This window comes from Ambystoma mexicanum, chromosome 14 (assembly GCF_040938575.1).
Source record: "Ambystoma mexicanum isolate Mex_15411 chromosome 14, UKY_AmexF1_1, whole genome shotgun sequence".
Classification (NCBI taxonomy): Eukaryota; Metazoa; Chordata; class Amphibia; order Caudata; family Ambystomatidae; genus Ambystoma; species Ambystoma mexicanum.
In genome coordinates, this window is record NC_090940.1 from 597,788,698 (window position 1) to 597,794,248 (window position 5,551).

General features: G+C 49.4%; 1 long non-coding RNA gene across 1 annotated transcript; it reads right to left on the minus strand.

Moving 5' to 3' along the window:
• Positions 1-2,183: 2,183 nt before the first annotated feature.
• LOC138526992 (uncharacterized) lies at positions 2,184-5,241 on the minus strand. Its single transcript, XR_011283798.1, has 2 exons — positions 4,977-5,241; positions 2,184-2,409 (listed from the first exon to the last, which is right to left on the minus strand). It is a non-coding gene; the product is annotated as an uncharacterized lncRNA (long non-coding RNA).
• Between the last annotated feature and the right edge of the window lie 310 nt (positions 5,242-5,551).

Below are 5,551 nucleotides of genomic sequence, written 5' to 3' on the forward strand. Positions count from 1 at the left end.
CTGATTCCACTCTCTCCTCCTTTCCCCACATCTCTGACATCTCTAAGAAGTTACTCTATCAACTGCACCCCCTCAGAGGTATTCTTCCTTTTCTCACTTCCCCCAGAAGTTCACTGTCTCCAGAGCTCTGGTCCTCTCTAGGATGGACTACTCCAACAGCCGCTTCCTAAATTTGCCCGCCTCTACTCTTCTCCATTTATAACTTATCCAGAACAGGACTGCGAGACTTATCCTTGGTCTCAAGCCCAGGGATTGTATCTCTCCAACCCTGAAATATCTCCACTGGCTCCCTGTGGCTGAAAAGATCAAATTCAAGACCCTCTGCATTGTCCACAAGGCTTTCTGGGGCTGTGGACCACACTACATCCAACTTTCGCTTCCGAAACATCTACCTTCTGAAGCCCTCTGCTCACCCATCGCCAACTCTCTGAGGGTCAGACACCTCTCCAGGCAGAGCGGTGGGGGGGGGGGGTAGATCTTTCTTCGGCTGGGGCCTCTCTCAAACTTGAGCAGGACCATCTAAAGTTCTGGAAGCAACTCAAGACCTTCCTTTCTCTCTACCGCTCCCTTGCTGATGTCCCTGTCTGCTGCACAACTCTGGTTAGCTGGCCATTCACTGAATTTACGGGACCAGGATCCTGCACGACAAGTTGCCCTTGCACTGCCTCCGGGCCTCCCAACCACTTAGGGACTGTATCTGCAAAACGACAGTCCCCTGACTCGCTGCACTTATGAGCCAACTACCGAAGCACCTACGAGCTACTTGCACTCTCATCCACCCACACTTGCGCAATCTGAATTGCACAAGGCCTAGTAAGATTGTCGTTTTGTCCCCCCTTCCTTCTCTTGTCGTGCTTAGAAACACTTGTGTACAGGCGCGTTAGAAATGACCTACCATATCCTACACATTCCACTCTGCAATGCAACGAAAAGCAGGCATTTACCCACTGGGCACCGAGGGCATGGAACACAGTCCCGCTTCTCATCCGCGCGGCACCCTCCATCACCACTTTCAGAAAGAGCCTCAAAACATAACCGTTTCCCCCCACATAACTCCACACCTCCATCCCCCCTTCTACCTCTCGTCTATCTTAATCTTCCTATCCTAAAAACATCTTGCAACTTATTTTTCAACTCCCATCTTTTCAAACTTTGAACCATGTAAGGCGCTCCAAGACCCCCTGAGTAGGGCCAGAAATTCTAATAAATGATTTTTTACAAAGTGCTTCAACTTTACAGGTGGGCATGTGGTGTACCAGTGGGGGAGCAGAGGGGCTAGTCCCCAGAGAGTGTCCCGTTTATTCAACATTATGATATGATAGGTTATTTATAACACGCTTAATACCCAGAGATTTCTAAGCGCGGACCCGGGGATCGAACCTGTGTTGCTCTGCGTGCTCTTGCTTCCAAGGCGAGCACGTTGCCCCTGAGCTATCCTCCCAAGCAAATTACAGTCCTCTGATGGGAGTGGGGCATTCATATCATAACAGATACATATTGCATGAAACCCCCAAAATCCATGCATTCTACAGTTTTAAACCCATGCTTATAGACCAAACTATTGCTGGGTCCTATTTTTAGAGCTAGACTCTAGCTAATACCAGACCCCCTGTCAGAAATTCTGCCATCTGGCAAATGAGTGAATCAGTGGGAAATAAGGGGCACGTTTCAGATGACTTTGCCGTTACCTCCTCGCCCCTCTTCCTCGTCCCAGTACAAAACGGGCCTTTTCTCATTGTGTGTTTCTTACTCTCATTCAGCACGTCCACTTGCAATACCCCACATTATGTACTGGGACGAGGAAGAGAAGGACTAGGAGAAATGAAGATTACCAATAATTAGTCCTCCACATCACTCGTTATTGCTGGCCACATGCTGTAAACCACGGATGGCCTAACCTAAACAGGAGCTCTGGAGATGCCACCGTCTCTCTGTAGGACTCGGGAGAGCAACTACGACAGCAAAAGTCTAAGATCAACAAACCCCTTGTGTCCCGGCGTTATTCTCTCCAATCTGAGGCATGGATGTGCTTTTCCCATTTATAAATGAAAGGACTACAAATCCCATAATTCAAGGGAAACGCAGGTCTAGAATAGATGAGCTACTGACAAGGGACACGTGTGGCCACACTTGCAAGCCTCCAGCATTGTGTAAGATTCCATATCATAAAACAAAGCCGAGGGTTGTTTTCTTCTTTTAATTCAGTGTTTCCGTGCTGTCCTTTTATCTTATACTGAAAAGTGCAATGACGGGCGAGGGCGTGTAAGCGAGAGAGCAGGCGAGGACCTCCGGTGCATTCGGCTGCAGTCACTCGAGTGGCCGCTCCTTGTATTCCGGCAGGTGATGCAGGATCCAGCCAGCAGGGGTCAGCAAACCCACGGCGAAGACAGCGAAGGCGAAGACCGTCTCCTGGAAGGAAGCGGAGGAGAGCAGTTTACACGGGGGTCGGGGCGCACACCAAGGCCGAGTGGCCATTACGCGCCATTAAGCGACCAGTCGACTTCTAGAAATGAATACAAGTGTCCCATTGTGCGTTTTTCACTGAAGACATTACATCCTCTAGCTTGAAAAATGTAATGAAAAAATTACAAAACAAAATAACAGTCTCCGTGGTAATTCACTTTAATGCATGTAATTCATGTTTTTAATAGTGGGGGTTCGCCTCATGCCCCCACACAAACACAACACCCCCCTCCCCCATTCCACTACCCACCACACCGTTAATCTCCTTACCCCGACATATACAAATATAAATGAATTCCCCACGAATAAATGTATTGAAGTGAATGACTAATTCACTTGGATGAAGCAACTGTGCACTGGTGTAGGGATGCGGCAGAAAGCTGTCCAGTGTGCAGCATTGCCATTCCATAGTTTGGGCTTTTGTGTAGGCATGGGAAAGGCACTTGCCAGGCACTGCCGTAGTGGTTTTAAGTGGCCATTGATGGTAGCAGCTGCAATATGGTGCGAGTACCTGGGCATCTAATAGCAGTGCCTGGAAAACGCCTAAAGCTTATACACAAGCCCAAACTCTTGGTTTTGTCAATGCTTGTTTTAAACTGGTGTTTAAACTTCTAAATCGCAGGGCTGAAGGCAGACCTGGTTAAGACATTTATATTACACCAGTAGCACGCTTGCAACTTCAATGAAGTCATTAACTGTGAGAAGACTACTTGGAAAAAAAACACAGGCGCTTTGAGTGCAACGTTTGATGGTAAGGCTTGATTAAAGCTAGCTCAAAGAGTTCACATGAGGAGGTGTTTTGGGCAGGAACTGGGTGGAATGGCCATAAGCAGTCAATGGGCAGGGGGGGGGGCAAATAACCAAACAACACCTACAAGCTTTGTGCCCCCCATACGCCATTTCTCCCTAGCTGTACTGTAATGCAGTAATGCTCCCCTGCTTCTCACTTTCCAGCTCTCCCCCCTTCCATGCACTTTTCCCCTCCCCCTCTCCCATGCACTTGCACGTTCTCAATGTCACTGGGCCTAGTAAGATCGCTGTTTTGTTCTCCCCTGTTCCCCTCCCTTGCCTTGTCGCGCTCTGAAACACTTGTGTACGAGCGCGATAGAAATAAAATATAAATCAATCAATCAATTGACACAGCGTCGTCAGCCTGGAGCAGAATCAAATGAAAATGAATGGCCTTTTTAGTGCCTGCTTGTAGCCCAGCGGTGCCAGATTTGCTTATTTATTTATTTATTTACTTATTTAACACAACCCTGCCCAGGGCCAGACTATCAAAACGTTGCCCTTCTTCAAAAAGCCAAAAATGGAGGACATTAATTTAGCGCCAATGTTGCTGCTTGCATAATACGCAATGGAGTAAACGGCTTCAGCCCCGCCCGTATTATGCAAACATGATTTCTCGAGGGCAAAAATGAAGCAGTGGCTTTTAAAAAAATGTTTGCTGTGCAAGTTGGAAAGAAGCGAGGCACACGTTTCTTTTCGTGTTGTGTAGCTCCGTATAGCACAGACACAGTCGGATGGATCCGTGTTTGCCCCGGTGCAAACTTGCGGCGAAACCGGTTTGCTCCAGTGCGTGTTATCTAAGCAGCTGCTCACTTTTCAGCACTAGTGCAAATGTTGCATAATCCGGGCCCACGAGCTACTGCTCAACACCTATGTGACGTCACCCCCTATACATTTTGTTACGTGTAAAACGGCATTCTAGAGGTCATTTCAACCAGACCGGGGAAAGTCTACATACTGGGGAGAGGGGTATATATACTGGGGAGAGGGGTATATATACTGGGGCGAGGGGTATATATACTGGAGAGAGGGGGGTATATATACTGGGGCGAGGGGTATATATACTGGAGAGAGGGGTATATATACTGGGGCGAGGGGTATAGTTGAAAGTGGAAATTAAATGTACAACACACGATGCGCTCCTACACAGCGTGGGTTCGTTCACTCACTGGGCTTCTTGGCGCCATGGAACGTGCGGAAGAAGTGGAAAGCATGCGCTGGTGGGAAGCCAAGACTCGGCGCCACAGTGCTGCTATAGAAGTGGGCTCATCCCTTCATTCAGAATAGGCGCAAAAACTGCGCATCGTGGGCGCACTTCACGCAAACCGCGCGTCGCGGTCCCGTCTCTTTCAGAACGACGCAATGTTTTTTTTACTAAACACTTTCCCAAATTAGACGCATTACGGGTAAGCTAGGTACATAATCACCCACAAAAATGCATATTATTTTACAGACCCAGTTACAAAAATAAATGCATGTATTTGTAGCAGCGCACAAACACCCACGGCCATCTAGGCGCTAGTACATTTACAAGCCGATGCAATGCACATGCATGTAGCAAGCACACATACATGCTCACAATTCATATATTTATAGATACACGCAAACGTATGTATGGCTACATACACAATGCAGAACAACATATTAAGAACATACCTCTATTTGAGCATTCATACGTACAATACACACACATGCATAGACACACACACAACTGAAGAACTTACAGCAGGGCCCACTTTCCCCTTGGGGGGCCTGCCCTGGATGCCGCGGTGCTGCGCTTGCCCCAGCCTGGGCTGGCTGAGGAGTCTCCTGGCCATCAGCGCCCCCTTTTGCCCCACAGACATCCTTCCCAGGGGTGCCCGGCTGCTCGCCCTGTGCCAGCCGCAGAGCTGCTAGTGTGAGCCGGGTGGCGAGGCAGGACAGAGCGCAGGGTGCACACTGGCGGCGCTCTGCTCTGGTGCTGGGAGAGTGTGACAGCGAAGAGCACAGCAGCACTTCTGTCCAGGCGCTGCCAGCTCCAGCTGGTGTGGCGGGGAGGAGCCGGGCAAAGCAGCCCGGGGGGGGGGGGGGGGGGGAAACGGGAACACCAGTCACAGTGGAGGTCACTGCCGTGACAATTAGCAAGACATGTTCCCAGACGCAGGGTCCCTTCCACTGTCAGCTGCCTCCCCGCCCATGGAAATTGAATGCGTTATTAAGACGGTGCTTTATGGCCGGCTCCACCAGCTTCTAAGCGCTTTCCCGGGAACGTGATCCTCCCAATTGTCGGAACAGGGAAGGCAGTATTACAATGGTGCGG